This window comes from Canis lupus, chromosome 16 (genome assembly GCF_011100685.1).
Source record: "Canis lupus familiaris isolate Mischka breed German Shepherd chromosome 16, alternate assembly UU_Cfam_GSD_1.0, whole genome shotgun sequence".
Classification (NCBI taxonomy): Eukaryota; Metazoa; Chordata; class Mammalia; order Carnivora; family Canidae; genus Canis; species Canis lupus.
Window position 1 is genome coordinate 29,009,467 of NC_049237.1, and position 16,710 is coordinate 29,026,176.

Genomic DNA, 16,710 nt, shown 5'->3' on the forward strand with positions numbered 1-16,710 from the left:
GTTTCTCAACCATTTCAGAATGGCACTCATGGATCCAGCTCTGCTACTCTCAGTTTACCCTGTTACCCTGGGCAGGTACCTTTGCTGCTCATGATTCTTCTGCTCTTTGCTGAGGGTGGTATCCCTCACAATATCTAAGCAGCTGTACCTGGATCAGGAAATAGAACCCTATGCATGAGGAAACAAAAAGGACATGCCTGATGTGGACGTTGGTCCCAGTTGGAGCCACTACTTGTGCAGCCTTGCCCCTGAGGCTGAATATAATAAATCCCTTTCTTTGAAGCCAGGGAAAGCCAGACCTCATGTCTCCCTGGGAGCATCTTGTCCACTGGAGACATGGTTGAGGGAGTGGTTGCAGGTGAACCTCACCCCGGAGGCCTGATGAACATGGGACTATCACTCTGTGTTGACACAATGACTGAATCCTGGTTCCTGTGGGAAGTGGAGCTTGCCTGTTCAGCTAGTGGCCTTGATTGCCATCTGACGACTACCATCCCCCATCTTCAAGCATCAGATCACTGGATATTTACCAGCCAAACCCCACATCATCTTGGAAAATTTTCCCTAAACATGTGATCCTGGCAGTTCCCTGATGCATAAACCTACCAAAGCCCAGAAGCATCTATCCTGATATTCTCTCCCCACCTTAAGAGAATATCCATGCCAGGAACTTCCAGGAAGCAGAAATGAGTCTTATTGGGGCATGATGACTTGGTGTGGATGAGATCCACTGTATTTGATGTAATGGGAAGAGTGAGAACTTTGGAAACAGGGTGGGGTTCGAAATCATAATCATTTAAGAATTGAAGTTCTTAATAAGTTACCCATTTACTCCCACTGTTAGGCTCTTTGATCTACAAAGCAAGGATGAAAGTGGACATGCAAGCTAAGATTTAATTGTCTAGGAGGTAAACAGGTGGAAAGGGACTTACACATAACTGATGGAGCTTTCTTTTCCCTTTCTCTTCCACTTCCTCTCCTAGAGGCTTACCTATCCTGGCTTTGGCTGATTCTCCCCTTGAACCAGTTCTTCTCATGTGCTCTGTTCCCCAGTCCCTAACCTTCAGAGAATAAAGGGGATCCTCCAAAAGTAGAGTGATGCAAAACCCTATCTAAGTGAGGGCTTGTGTTTCATTCTTTCGTGCAGTGGGGTGAAACTCAGATCTGGACTAGGACCAATGGTGGTTTTTTGTCTTTCATGCTAAAGGGTAAGAGCCTTTCACTTCTGAAGGCAAATTCATGTGGAACCATGGAGCTTATGAATCAGGAAAGCAGATTATGAGAAAGAAACAGTTATTTGCTTATACAAACAGTCTGTTTATTTGGAACTCTGCAGAAAACAGAACTTTTCATATGGAACTGAGAAACATAAATGAACTCCCCAATAGGAGGAAATATGAGAGGTTTGACAGATGCATTACTGAGGTCACAATGGTCCTTGTTTAGATCTTTAAACACCCAAGCTCTTTTCTACCATATGATCCTCACATATGCGCTGACTCCTTCTGCCAGGAATGCTCCTCTCTCTCCCAATCGGTTTTTGGCCAAACCCTATTTGACATTCATTTCTCAACTATCAGTGTGACCACTACAGAAACTCCAATAAAAACCATGCCACCTGCCTATTCTACCTCATACCACATGCCTTATTCATAATGCTTATAAAAATATCAAATTACCATATGTGTTCATTTGCATGATTATATAATTTATATCTCTTAAACTGGACTATAAGCTCCATGGGAACATAGAAACCTGCTCCAAGCATGAGATCATGCTGGACCTTTTCTCTTCTGTATATAAAGTAGCATTGTCCTTGGTCTAATGGCATGTGAGTCCTTGATAGTGAGAAGGCTGTGGCCCAGGTGTACATTGGTCTTCTTTGTCCACTCTCATTCTGAACTCTGAGTTTAGATATAAAAAAGGTAGAAGGGGTGAGCTGAGATTGAGGAGTGAGTGGGTGTAGGCATTGGTAGGCAAATTGGGAGAAAGAGGATTTCATGGGATATAGAATTTCATGGATCTTCAAATAATGACTGAGGAGGGAATCCACAATCTCAATTAGCAATTAGGAGGAGCAGTGTAATAGCACATGAGTGAGACTGTGTGGGAAGCAATGTGCTAAGGGACCTGCTCAGTTTGCCTGCATTTATTAGTGGGAGAAACACATTCCTCTTGTCCATGTCCTCTTAAACTTATGAATGAGAGTGTGCTTGGCCCAATAGACATCTGTTGAATGAACAGTAGAGTTCAAATGGCTTTGAACTAAATTAAAAATAAATAAAAATTTATATATATATATATATATATATATATATATCCCAAGAAAATAAAGACAGAATAGGGGGTTCATGCAATTTGATGTAGCTGGGAGCATCTAACCTTGCCCTACCAGCTGGCTTTTGAGGAAGTTTTGGACTGATGCTTTCTGAATTTTTTCCAGGCAAGTCCTTTCTAACTGTATCTTAATGTCATTATAAACATTGCATCAGTGAGAAAGGAATTCTGAGTCTCAACTGAGGAAACTAGAGCACATTCCCTTCCTGCGGATTAGAGGAATTGATGGAGGCTTCTTCCAGGAGGAGTAGAGGCTGCATTTGGACATTTCCTGACCAAGTTATCTCCAGTGTATTTTGAGGGATAAAGACTGATTTCTCTGGGGGTTGAGGAGGGGTGTAGGTGGGAGTTAAGGGGGTGGCTCCAAAGATATACTCTGACTTCTTTCTTCAAGAGTCATTTATTTGGTGTCTATACATCTGGGTATGTGTCTCCAAGGAGTGCCATGGAAGTGCTGGCATTTCATATTCTTAACTGACTTGCTGCCCATCAAGCTCCATCTGGGACCCAAGGAAGCAAAATTCTCCATCATCCTTTGAAATCCAGTTCAGTTCACTGGGTCTTCTTCCATGATTGCTCATCCCAGCACTTCCCCACACAAGGTGTCCTTTCTCTCCTCTGACATCTGACATCTTAGCATTTGCTCCGACTCTTGTCCTTTCACTATATCTTCATCACATACAATCTTGTGGCAGCATTTGTCTGGTTGAATTATATTGGCCAAGGAGTCTATCCACTGAGGACTCTGCAGTAGACAGAGGGTGGCTGCCTCTAATGTCCTCCTCTTCCCTGGAACTGGTGGGTTTGTTACCTCACATGGCAGAAGGTCTTTGTGGGTATGATTATATTAAAGATCTAGAGATGGTGAGATTATCCTGGCTGGCTTATCTGTGTGGGTTGCATGTAGTCACAGAACTCTTTCTAAGAGGGAGCAAAGGCATTAAGTCAGGAGAGAAGATGTGACAAAGAAGGAGAAGTGAAGAGCTGTAAGGATGGAGGAAAAAGGTGGGGACCCAGGGACACAGGTGCCTCTGGAAGGTAGGAAAGGCAAAGAATCAGATTTTCTAGACCTCCAGAAGGAATGTTGCTCTGCTGATACCTTAATTTCAGTCCATAAGGTCCATTTTGGACTTCTGACCTCCAGAAGAAAAATGTGTGTTGTTTTAAGTAATTAAGTGTGTGGCAATTCACTACAGCAGCAATAGGAGACAAATGTATACGTTCTCCGCAAACACTTGTCTGCCTGGATTAAAGCCTTATGGGATAACCTGCAGGCTGATATACTTCTGAACTTACTTGGAAAGCAATGAAAAAGATGTAAAATTTTCATATAACCTATAAGGAAAGGGTGGTTATATATGGGAAGCCCTAGAGGCCTAGCCTGTTCTACACTAAAAAGGCTGCAGGCCTTAGCTCTGCCCCTGGCTCCGGCGGCCCTTCACAGTTTACAAAGAGAGTCTATGTCGCTGCCACAGAACTGAGAAGAGGATATAGTTCATAATTTAGCTCAAAGTGGGCAAAGCCTCTGCCACTGACATCGTGTGGCTTGTCCTGGCCAAATGAGGCAGCCTCTCCTTTCCTGCTGGATGCTCTCCAGGGCTTTGGTGGAGGCAACACTGTTATCCCAGTGGAAGTCAAAAGCCAAACTGCAACAGGGTTGAAGGAATCCAGTTCTGTCTGGCTCCCAAGTGAGATGGTGGTAGTTAAGCAGATTTCCTCCAAGCCAGAGAAGCACAACTCTGCCAGGGAAATCAAATTAAAACAGGAAGGTGGAGAAATGATCTTCATTAAAAGCATACCTGCCACACTATTTCTCCAAGCCAATTTGGCACAGAACTTGCCTCTACTGCTTTTAATAGGTGTGAACTGATGTTTTATTTAACTGTCCACCTTCTCTTGGCTCCTGATGCTGCCTAGAAAAATAAAGGTTTTAAAATTTATTTCTGATTTAGCTGGCCATGAGTCCAGGCTATTCCCTGGGCTACAGCCTCAGGAACACATTAGAGAGAATACTCATTTATTATTTTTTTTTTCAGAATTAGTTATTTCATTCAAAAACTACTGAGCTCCTACGAATCACATTTGGAACCATCTGAGCTCAGTCTTTTTTCTTTTTCTTTTTTTTTTTTAAGGATGTGCGTTGTTATTTCTGTTTTTGCAATACTTTTGATTTTCTCCCCCATGGTTATTAATCAATTTAAATGTTCTTGCTTTTTGGAGCTAATTTGTGTAATTTACATTTTTCAGTAAAATCTTTATTTTTATCCATTTTTCAATTTTACTAGTGCAGTATTGAATGAAGGGTTTAAAAAATTCTCCTAATTTCCATGAAATCTGTGAATATACCCCCTTTATCTTGTCTGCTATTGTATACTTGTGTTTTCGTTTTTATTTCTTGATAGACAAGTTAGTAGATTCAACTACATAGATTTTACAAAACCCTAATTCATTGAGTTTTGGTTTTATCCATGTGAATTTATTTCATATAATTCCTTGAGATTTATTTACTTATTCTTCTAAGTTTTGAAGAAATACTGATTATTTATGTTGGTTTTTGTTAAGTAATGATGTTGTTTCAGGCTATAAATCTTTCTCTGAGTACAATTTTGTGTGTGTTCAGTAAGTTTGAATGTGAAGGTTTCCTTTACTGTTACTTAATGTTTTAATTAAGATGCTGATGTTCTTTTTGACCTGAGGGTTTTTTTAGAGTTAAAATATTTCACTTTGTGAATTATCTGTACTTCTGTTATTTATTTCTCTTCTTGGAGCCTTGTGGTCAAAGAGGGTGTGGAGTTCTTTGGTATCTATTTAAAATTTCTTCATATTTTATATGATCAACTTAAAAAAAGTTGCTAGCATTTGCACATAAAAGATAGATATATTTTTATTTATCAGATATGAAGTTTGATATATAGAATTTGAAATGATATACATCATAACTTTATGGATTATATCATTCAGAATAGGTATGTACTATTGAAAACACTGAAGGCTTTTTGCATTTGACATGAAACTATTAAAGTTTCCTACTCCTAGTGAGTTTCAGTAAAATTTTCATTGCATTTTAAACTGATTTTTGTTTTATATAGTTTAAATTTATTCTCCCTGACATACATTCATTGTGTGTTATGTCTTCATCATTAAAACAGGATTCTCTTTGCCTTGTTTAATCTTTGAATTTTGAATTCCACTTTGCAAGACATAACTCTTAAACTTCTGACTCCTTCTGTTTTAGTTGTAGATGTTTTTATTTCACTTTTCACTTACCTGCTATGCATTTGCACACCATTTTAGTTTTGGCCTTAATGAATATCTGCTTTCTAGACATATTTTTTGTGGACTGAAATTATGTTTTTTTTAACCCCAATCTGGGATTTTTTTTCCTTGAATAGCTCTTCCTTCCTTCTTTCTTTCCTTTCTTCTTTCCTTCCATCCTTTCTATTTAGAAATATTTTTCCTGTTGCCCATGATTTGCATTTGCATGTATATCTTTTGCTCTATGTTCATGATCCTTGTTGGGTCAGTTTTTTGAGAACTGTATGTTGTTTCTTCTGGTTGGGGATATTTTTGTATTTAACTAATGTGCCAAAACTTATAATTATCACTTAATGAAATTGAAAAAGTAAATAACATTGATTTTTTTTCTATTAAAGATATAGAAATTAGGTGATTTAGACTTCACTCTCTGGGTTTTGTTGTTATATCCCTGTGTGATTCTCTTAGCAAAATTATTATTACTACATTAAATTATTAAATTATATTTCAATCCTTATTTTCTCTATTGCATATCTTGTCTTTGGAGAATTATTTGCCCATGATATTTTCCTTCAACAGAGTTAACAAAATGACTTGGGCCCAATTCTGTGTTTCCATATGTTAGATTTAGATGTCCAACATTAGCTTTTCCCAAATATTCATTATTCACGACCTCTTGATTTTGATCAATCTCTTAGTTGGTTAGACTCTATCCTCAAGAAGGTTTTTCAGGATGTGCTGTGCTTCAGTCTTTGAGTTTTTCTTTCTGTTGTCAACACACATGAATAGAAATTTGGCTAAGTGTAAACATTATTGGTTTCCTTTAAAACTCTACAGATATTGTGCCATCTCCTTCTGGAATATTTTGTTTTTGAGGTTTTGCTTTGTGGTCAGTCTGATTGTTTTCCTTTGTAAGTTATTTTTGCCTGGATTTTTGTAGCATTCCTTTATTTATTTTTGAAATATGAAAGATTCTTTAGACTATGTCTTGAAGCTTATTGATAATTTCAATAAATTATGATAAATTTTTTCAGTCTGTAGGTTGAAATCTCCATGAACTCTAGGAATGTTTTCTTCTGCTATGTCTTTGTCTCATTTCTTCTTCAAGCCCATTTATCACCTGCATGATTATTTTCCATTTTCCCTATATACTACTGTTTTTTATTGTTTTATGATTTTCCTCTATAGTTTAGGTGCTTGCTTTTTGCTTTTTGTTTTTTGTTTTTTGTTTTTTTTTCAGGCCTACCCTCCATATCCCTGATTCCATTGCTGTTTTATTAATTTTTAGCTTTCCTGGACTTTATGCCATTTAACTGCAATGGCATTATAATATTATATTTTATTATTTCTAGTAATGGTCTCTTTAAAAATTCAGGATACTGATTATTCCTTTCTTTTAGTTTGTTACATAGTTTGTTTTCTTTAATTTCCTTGTACATGGATGCTGTCTATATTATTCTTACATCTTATTATTTTATCCTAGAGGATCTATTTCATTTGAAGTTTATGACATATTCATTTTCACTTTTGGGATGCTCATTTATCATTGCAGGATTTTTACATGGATCTTACATGTGTTTGGTTGTTTGATTTGTTTTCCTGGTTGTCATTTGTTAACATGAGAAACTCTTTCTGGCCTTGCTATTTGCTCAACTGATGTGAGTTTTTCTTGTTTCCATTTTCAGTTTACTTGTACACCATTTTGATCTTCCCTTTAATTTTTATCTGAAGTCTTCTATGATGGATTGAAATGTTAGGTTCAGCTATTCAGTAATCTGTGGGAGAGGAGATCAGACCATGGGCAGCTAAAGAGGCTGGTGTGCAAATTTAGTCTGTAGCAGCCAAAACAACTGTTTCAGGGCTGTTTCTGCTTCAAACTGTGTGTCCATATTAGTAAGGTTTGTCTATGTTGCAGAGTTAACCTAGGAGTCATGTTAGAGAGAAAAACATGTGGCATGACTGTGAAATCTTCTAACCTAACTGTTGGATTATGGAGTACATTTGACCTCAGTTGGAAAAGAAAAGGAGAGCAGGGTGTTTGCTTTTTTTTTTTTTTTTTTTTTTTTTTTGCCTATGGCTAGTTCAATCTTCATTTTAATAAATTGAGGATTAAGTCTTTAAAAATTATTATATAGAATTTCTTCATCTTCCCACAACACTTCATAGATCTCTTGGGAAGCGGGGTGGGTTGTCAGCCTCTGATGACTCATTTCAATTTGGACCAGATTGTATCTAACAGAATTATCAGAGCTTCATAATACAAAGTAGGGATCATTTCCTCAGTGCAGCAGTTAATAAAGTATTTTTCTCTACTTTGCTTCTTTTGGGGTTTTTTGGACAGTGTATATAAGGAGGTTTTGTGAACATTCATTTACATTATTGTCTTTGCCAAAAATTCTCCTTGGCATTCTGCTCATGACTTTGCTAAGCAGCTATTAACACGGTACTCTCTAGTGCCTTCTCTCTTCTCTTACCTAATCTCATGCCTTTTCCTTTTCCTGGAATAACAACCACCTCCTTTCTGTCTCTCCAAGTTTCACATAACACACAAGACTCTAATAGAGTCTCACTCACTATGTGAAATCTTTCTTGAACACCACTTCTTGTGTTCATTTCCCCCTCCAACATTTTACATTAATGTTGTGTGTGCCTGGAACATACAAAGATACAATATTTTTCTGGGTGTTCTATACCTTCTCCTAGCTATATTTTAATTCCCCAACATAATGCTTTGCATGTCTTAGGCAGCAATAAATTCTTGATGCCTCATGACAAATAGCTTTTGAGCAGGTAAAAGAAAAAAATTATCTTTTCAGATCCCTCCCCAATAATGACCCCTGCCCAACCCTTCCTAGTCTGACCACCTGGATTAGTTTAGAGCCTACAAAATAGTCTTCATTACTCTAAAGTTTATTTGGTTTTAAAATTTTCTCTGAAATCTTAATTTAAAGGGTTATCCACAGGTCAACTGTTTAAATATCTCCACCAGCAATGTAAACAGTGAATCAAATTACCTATTCACTCAGGAGCCCTTTAATTTCTTCTATCCCTTCATCACTCCTTTGCTTTTTATTGTTCTCACTCATTTTGTCCCTATGGCAAGAAAAATTAAATGAGACTGAAAAAATGCAGCTGATTAGGGCAGATGAACAGAGCTCAGGGAACTATCTTCCTAGGCCTCATCAAGTCTTTACAACAGATCAATTTTATTTTCCATAGACAGCCTGGCACCTGAGGTATGGATGACTTTAAAACCTCATATGTTTTTGCTTTCTGGCTGAGCTTCAGGTTTCTTATGCCAAATAGAGTAACAGGGAAGAATAAGGAAGAAGCAACTTTTTAAGAGGATTAATCCTTTCCTGATTTCTTAAACCTCACTCAAAGACCTCTCAATAAATCATTTCTAGGGATTTTTCAATGTGGTGGCACTGTGAAGGAGCTGATGATTCATAGCAAGATCAGTCCGAGAGGGAATCAAGCTGGTGAATCTAATTCTATATTCTATTTGCAACACACACATATACACACAGAATTACAGTGTAAACCAACTTTTCACGGAATGCTCACTGACCCAATGGATCAGGATCAATCCTTGGATTGCTGCTGCTGCCTTTGGAGTACCTTTGGTAGCAGGCAGGCACTTGCTATTTCTCCTGCACAGAAAATCTTTAGGAATTTACATTCTGCCCCTCTTATCTCTGTCTGTCTCTGCCAAAAGCCTGTGTTAGGCTCTGGCACTCTTTCAGAAGTTGCATGTCTAGTATTGTTGTTGTTGTTGTTTTTAAAGATTTATTTTAATTAATTAATTAATTTATTTATTTATTTATAGTAAAGAGAGAGATCGAGAGAGCATGAGTAGGAGGGACAGAGGGAAAGAGAGAGAGAATCTCAAGAAGACTCTGCTGAGTGCAAAGCCTGACATGGGGCTCCATCTCATGACCCTAAGATCATGACCTTAGCCAAAACCAAGAGTCAGATGCTAAACTGACTGAGCCACCCAGGTGCCCCTATGCCCAGTGTTTTGAGCACTATCTTTTCTTAGATGAGGGAGAGAGTGAATGAGACCACAAACTGATGGTGTTCACATGTGGAAGTACGGCCTGGAACTTCTAACAGGGCAGCCAGCAGAGAATCTAAAAGCCCCATTGACCAATGGCACACAGAAAAACCAGGCTTGGTGTCAACCATTTAACATTTACCAGATTGCCTAGATGTCAGGCACTATGCTGAAGCTTCAGGTGCTCACACTGCCTGGAGGAGAGAGGATATACAAAAATAATTGGTGCATGCAAATAGCACATGCAGAGTAAGGTCTCATCAAATGTAGGTGTATGTAGTCATAAGTAAAATTATGTTCTGAGAAAGAAAATATACAAGATGGATAGAAAAAAAAGTTCCTAATGATGATGTAAGATGCCCCACCTAACCAGAAAATGTTGTCCTTCCTGATGAGTAGCTAGGAGTTTCTGACTTCATATCCCTGGCAGCCCCTCAAATGGAAATGGTCACAGCTGGGGGGCTCTGGATAGATGACAAGGAAAGAAGGAGCTTCCAGGTGACTGGTTTCCTCTATGGGAGAGGGGAAGCTGATGACGCTGATGATGGCTGTTTCAATGTTAGCATTCTATCCTTCCAGGGGAGACTTGAGTCAACCATCCCAGGAAGGTCATAGGTCCCCAATTCCAACAGGGCTGATGATATGTCAGAAGTAAGGAAGAAATAAGATTTCAACAATTGGGACGATTTATTTGTGGCCTCTGCTAAAATAGGCAGATAAAACAGGTCATGGCATTTACATCCAGGATCTCTGGAGCAACAGTGTAACAGCAAGTTATGTTATATGCTCAAAGGTCCTGGAACACTAGAACCTTTTTGAGGCTCAGTAGGTGGGTTAGAGGTGCTGACACATAGTATTCTCATCTTCAAGGCTCACTGCTCTTATTATTTATCGTTTCTCTGCTCTATTGCTCACTCCATAATTAATAATCATTATTTCTTGCTTTCTCATTTTTTCCGTTTGTTTCTGCTTTGTACATTTGACTAGAGTGGTAATTCTCAAGCATGGTTTCCAGACCAGCAGCATCAGTATCACCTGGGAACTCATTAAAATGCAAATTATCTGGCCCCACTTCAGACTTACTGAATAAGAAACTCTGGGGCTGGGTCACAGCAGTCTGCGTCTTAATAAATCCTCCAGGTGACTCAGATGCCTGCTAAAGTTTGAAAACCACTGGCTCGAAATTGGGGTTATCCTAGGCAAAAGATGTCAGAAAAGAAAGGCTGCCTGAAGGAGATGTCAATGAATATTTATCAATGGTCTCCTTGATGCTCCCTGTGGTAGAGACTGCTAGTTGCCTTCCAAATATTTGTCTTAATTTCCCCGCTCATTTCCCTAATTTCTCAAAGAAAATTTGACTTTTAGCTAGGGACATTATCTCCTGACTGAAGACTACATTTCCTGGCCTCCCTTGTAGCAAAGAGTGGCCATCTCAGTTTTGACCAATGGGTGGCAAGTGGATTGGTCATGAGGACAAGGGCATGCTTTTCCAACTCTCTTTGTCTACCCTGCTACTTGGAAATGAATGTGATGGCTGGAACCATGACAACTGTCTTAGACAAGTGGACAAAGACTATATTCAGGGTTTTGGAGGAATTATAAGTAGGAGGGATGTTGATTCCATTTAGGCAATTTTGGAACGACTGGATGAGTCTTGGACTTCTTTACCTCCAACTTCTCTTACATGACAGAGAAGTAAACTCCTACCTTGTTTGAATTACTCTTTTCTGGGTCCCTGCTACTGACAGACAAATCCAATTTTAAACAATGTCCTTCTTACTTAATCTGCAAGAAAATACTCCCCCTCCCTTTTTTAGATTATTTATTTATTCATGAGAAACACACAAAGAGAGGTAGAGACATAAGGAGAGGGAGAAGCAGGCTCCCTGTGGAGGGGAGGACCCCAGGATCATGACCTGAGCCAAAGGTAGACACTCCATCACTGAGCCACCCAGGTGCCCCAACAATACCTCTTCTTGTACTTCTACTTCCTCAATCCTTAAAAAAGAGGAAGTGATTTCATATTACTCTGCTAGTTGTCTCACAGGAATGCAGAGCATTTGGCAGAAAATTGCCTAATTCATCCCCATAGTTTAGGTTTAGCTTATTGACTGTTAAATGAAGCAGTGTATAGAAGGTAAAAATAATTTCTTCATAGGTTACTTTTCATTCTGCAATGCAGCACAGGTTGCCTTGACACTGATGGGAATATTTAGTTTCTCAAAAAGGTTGAGGATTGTTCTGTCTGATTAATAGATGGACAAATTGAATGTGAGGACATTTAAGTCACTTTTTTTTAGATCATATAATTGTGCTATGAGCTCCTTGAGAAGAATTGTGTGTTCCGCATGCCTATAAAAAATGTTTGGGACATAGTAAGTCTTCAATAAATTTTGTTAAATAAATTCATTAACTAAGAGAAAACTAGGACCAAATTCCGCTGCTTAGTCCCTCAATGGATCTATTTCAGTCACATAAATCAAGGGGAGATTAGTTGTGGATCTTCAGTCATTTTCTTTTTCTTTTTCTTTTTTTTAGATTTTATGTATCTATTCATGAGACACACACACACACACAGAGAGAGAGAGAGAGAGAGAGAGAGAGAGAGAGAGAGAGGCAGAGACACAGGCAGAGGGAGAAGCAGGCTCTGTGCAAGAAGCCCAATGTGGCACTGGGTCCCGGGACTGTGGGATCACGCCCTGAGCTGAAGGCAGACGCTGAATCACTGAGCCACCCAGGTATCCCCAGTCATTTTCTAAACTGAGTTTTAGCCTTAACTTAATCTTAAGTTAGAGTAATGGGGAAGGGAGAAAAGAATAACAGGAAGTGTAGAATTTCCAAGATGGTGGACATGGTAATTTTATTATCATGACAGTGGAGGATCTCTTTATAGTCTTAGTTATGCCTACAGTAAGTTCTGGTAATGGAGACGATTCTAGAATAGTTGGTCTAAATTTTATTTGTTTAGCCAGATTCTACTCTTTGATCATTTTAATTGTGGATTGTCTCAAGAAGAAGCAGAATTTTGACATTATTAGTCTCATCCTTAACCCCAAGTCTGCCCTATTGTGGAGCTCTGTCATTAGCCCATTTGTCCCTCCATCCTTCTCTAGGGTAAATTTCCCTTCATTTGAAGACTCCATCATTGACAGGACACTGTGCCAAGCTTGGGAGCCCAAGTCTTTAGTTCTAACTGGTAGGCTAGTTGAGAGGTATCTGGTTTTAAATGCTGGCTTTTAGCCCTACCTGTGTGCTTTGGGGTGAGATATTTAACCTCCCTGGGTCTCATTCTCCTCATCTTTTTTTAAACTTTAATTTATTTTTTATTTTTTAAATATTTTATTTAAATTCAATTTGCCAACACATCGTATAATACCCACTGTTCATCTCATCATGTGTCCTCCTCAGTGCCTGTCCCCCAGTTACCCCCCACCACCCCTCCCCTTCTGCTACCTTTGTTTGTTTCCCAGAGTTAGGAGTTTCCCATGGTTTGTCTTCCTCTCTAATTTTCCCCCACTCTGTTCCCCTCCTTTTCCTTAATAGTCTTTTTTTTCACTATTTCTTATATTCCACATATGAGTGAAACCATATGATAATTGCCTTTTTCTGATTGACTTATTTCACTCAGCATAATACCCTCCAGTTCCATCCATATCAAAATAAATGGTAGGTATTCATCCTTTCTAATGACTAATATTCCATTGTATATAAATAACACATCTTCTTTATCCATTCATTTATTGAGGGACATCTTGGCTCCTTCCAGTTTTATCAAACTCAACTCCCAAGAAACAAACAATCCAGTCATGAAATGGGCAGAAGACAGAAACAGACATTTCTCCGAAGAAAACCTACACATGGCCAAGAAGCACATGAAGAAATGCTCCACATTACTTGCTATCAGGGAAATATAAATCAAAACCACACTGAAATACCACTTTACACGAGTGGGAATGGTTAAAATGAGTAAGACAGGAAATAACAGATGTTGGTGAGGATGTGGAGAAAGGGGAATCCTTGTACACTGTTGGTGGGAATGCAAGCTGGTGTAGTCACTCTGGAAAACTGGGTGGAGGTTCCTCAAGAAGTTAAAAACAGAGCTATCCAATGACCCAGCAATTGCACTCCTGGGTATTTACCCCAAAGATACAGATGTGGTGAAACAATATTCATAGCAGCAATGTCCACAATAGTCACTCTCCTCATCTTTAATGTACAAATGATAATACATATTCACAGGGTTGATGTAAATAGAAACTAAAAACATATTTGAGTTACCCATTAAGGAATTTTTTTCAGCTTTCTTAATGCAAGCAAACCCAGAGACTCCATGTTTGACAACATTTTTGACTCTGGAGACTTATTTTCTTCTTGAGGATTCACTACTAATTTCTACTCCTACCACCACTGCTCACTTTTAATTAATGATTAAGCATAAACTCACAGGCCAGAATATTTTTAAATAACCACATAAAACAAGAGGAGTGGAGAAGATAGCATGAAGAATATTGTGCTATTAGCTTGTATGGTCTAGCTCATTTATCTTCATACATATGTCCATACTTGTTCAAGTGTCCACTAGTTGCCAACCACTGTGTAAGCCCTTGGCTGTTGAACCTCATGGAAGTGTAAAACTTTGATCTTATGGAGCTTACACTCTGATTTTTCTCCTTACCTCATTTCCGACCTGTCTTTTGTGGGAGTGATCATCTTTTCCCTACTTTCTAGAAACACGTTAAAAGTAGACTTAAGAGAATGAGTATCAGGGAAAGGAAGTTGCTTGCTTGGTAGTTTCACATTGGTTCCTGTTTGCTTTCTAAAACCACCTCTTCCACCGATACTTGACATTAAGGAAGTCTATGTGATTCAGGTAGAGATCCCACCCTCAACCGAAGGCTACTCCCTATATTTTATAGTTGTCATGTCAGAACACAGCCAAAAGTAGAACCACAGGTTATTTTCATTATGTCTTGTCCTGAACTCACCACATAACCCATATAATGGATTTTAGTTCTAAATCATAAGAGATTGGAATCCAAATAACTGTGCTTTGGAGTCCTTGTCTTCTATCATCTGGTCCAACATTATATCTCATTACTTCTCTACTTGAACTCTCTGTGTTAGCCAAACTGGTCTACTTATTGTTCCTAAATAAAACTTATTTAAATTTAAATTTAAAATCTTTAAATTAAAGATTTTATTTATTTATTTGAGAGACAGAGAGAGACAACAGGAGTGGGGGAAGCAGCAGAGGGAGAGTAAAAAGCAGGTTCCCCACTGAGCAGGGGATCCCAAGACCTTGAGATCATGACCTGAGCTGAAGGCAAATTCTTAAATGACTGAGCCACCCAGGTGCCCTCAAACTGTTATTTTTGTTCACATATTTATTTCCTTACCCCCAATTCTCTCATTTTAGAAATATCTTTCTTTCTTTCTCCTTCAAGATCAGCTCAATTTTTACTATCTCTAGGAAGACTTCCTCAACTGTAACCTGTTAAGACCTCTTCCTTCTCAGCATTTATCTTCATATCACTTGGTCAATACTTATTCAAGTTGTTACATGCTGCTGCTTATCTGTTACGGTTATAGCTTCTTTGTATAAATGGACTGTGTCCTTCCTGAAGGCAGATGACAAGTTATAGGGCTATAAGAGCAGTATGTTCTCAATGAAATTTACAGATGTTGAAAATAAATTCTTAGGGTGTTGTATGATGACAGATAGTAGCTACACTTGTGGTGAGCACAGCATAGTGTATAGAGCTGTAGAATCATTATGTTGTACACCTGAAACTAATGTTAACACATATCAATTATACTTCAAAAAATTATAATTACCCCCCCCCAGAAAACGACATAACTAGAGATGGTCCAAATGCCCATCACAATTAATTGACTTATCTTACAATAGATATTATATCTAGAGAAATGAATAAACTAGAACTTCACACAAGACAGTGGATGAATCTTAGAATGAAAAATTAAAATCATAGGTTACCTACAATTTGCAACCATTTTTATGAAGTTCAAAAACAAGCAGAAGTCAACAATATACTGTTTGGAGAACATATATGTAATAAAGATGTACTGAAAATAATGTTAGATAACCTTTTAAGGATAATGGTTGCTTCTAGGGTAGGGACACTAGGAGTATGGGAAAGAAAGGAGCACACAGGTCGAGGCAACAGTCTTAGTAATGTTCTTAACTTGGGTGATTAGTTCATGATGTTCATTTTGTTCGTGTGCATTAGTATGTTAATGTTATTTATGACATATATTCTTTGAATGTATAAAACAAAAGATAATACATATTTTTAAAAGAAAAAATCCACTGGTGAGACTTAACAACAAATTGGAGATGGTGTCAGTAGAGTTAAAGATAGAGAAATAGGAAATATCCACCTGAATAAATGAGAAAAACCAAACCAAAACAGGAGTGTGTGGGTGGTTCAGTTGGTTAAGTGTCTGACTCGATTTCGGCTCAGGTCATGATCTCATGGTCGTGAGATTGAACCCCGCATCAGGCTCTGTGCTCAGCATGTAGTCTGCTTGAGATTCCCTCTCTCTCCCTCTGTCTCCACTCGTGCTCTCTCTCTCAAAATACATAAATAAAGAATCTTAACAAAACAGCAACAAAACAATCTTCCCCCCAAACAGAAACCTGGTGTTGTGAACAAACACAGTATCAAAAGGTCTAACAAAAGTGAGATGTCATAAGAAGAGGAGAGAGATAATGGAGCAGGAAAAAAAAATTGAAGAAATAATGGTAAAAATTTGCCGAGTTTGGTGAAAGACACAACTTTATAGATCAGTGAACTCCAAGCTGGATAAACACCAAATCAAACTAAGCAAAAATAGCCACATATTATAGTCAAAATGCTGAAAATTAAATTAAATTAAAGGAAAAGAGAAACTTCTGTTAAAGAAGTGACATTATTTGTCTATATCAGCACATTACTTTTTGGAAACTCAGAATTTGGGAATTGGAGTTGAGGAGAGGGAGGGTGAACACAGTTGCTGAGTACATGGGTGCAGCTGTGTCTCTCTTGGTGCTCCCTTGCTTC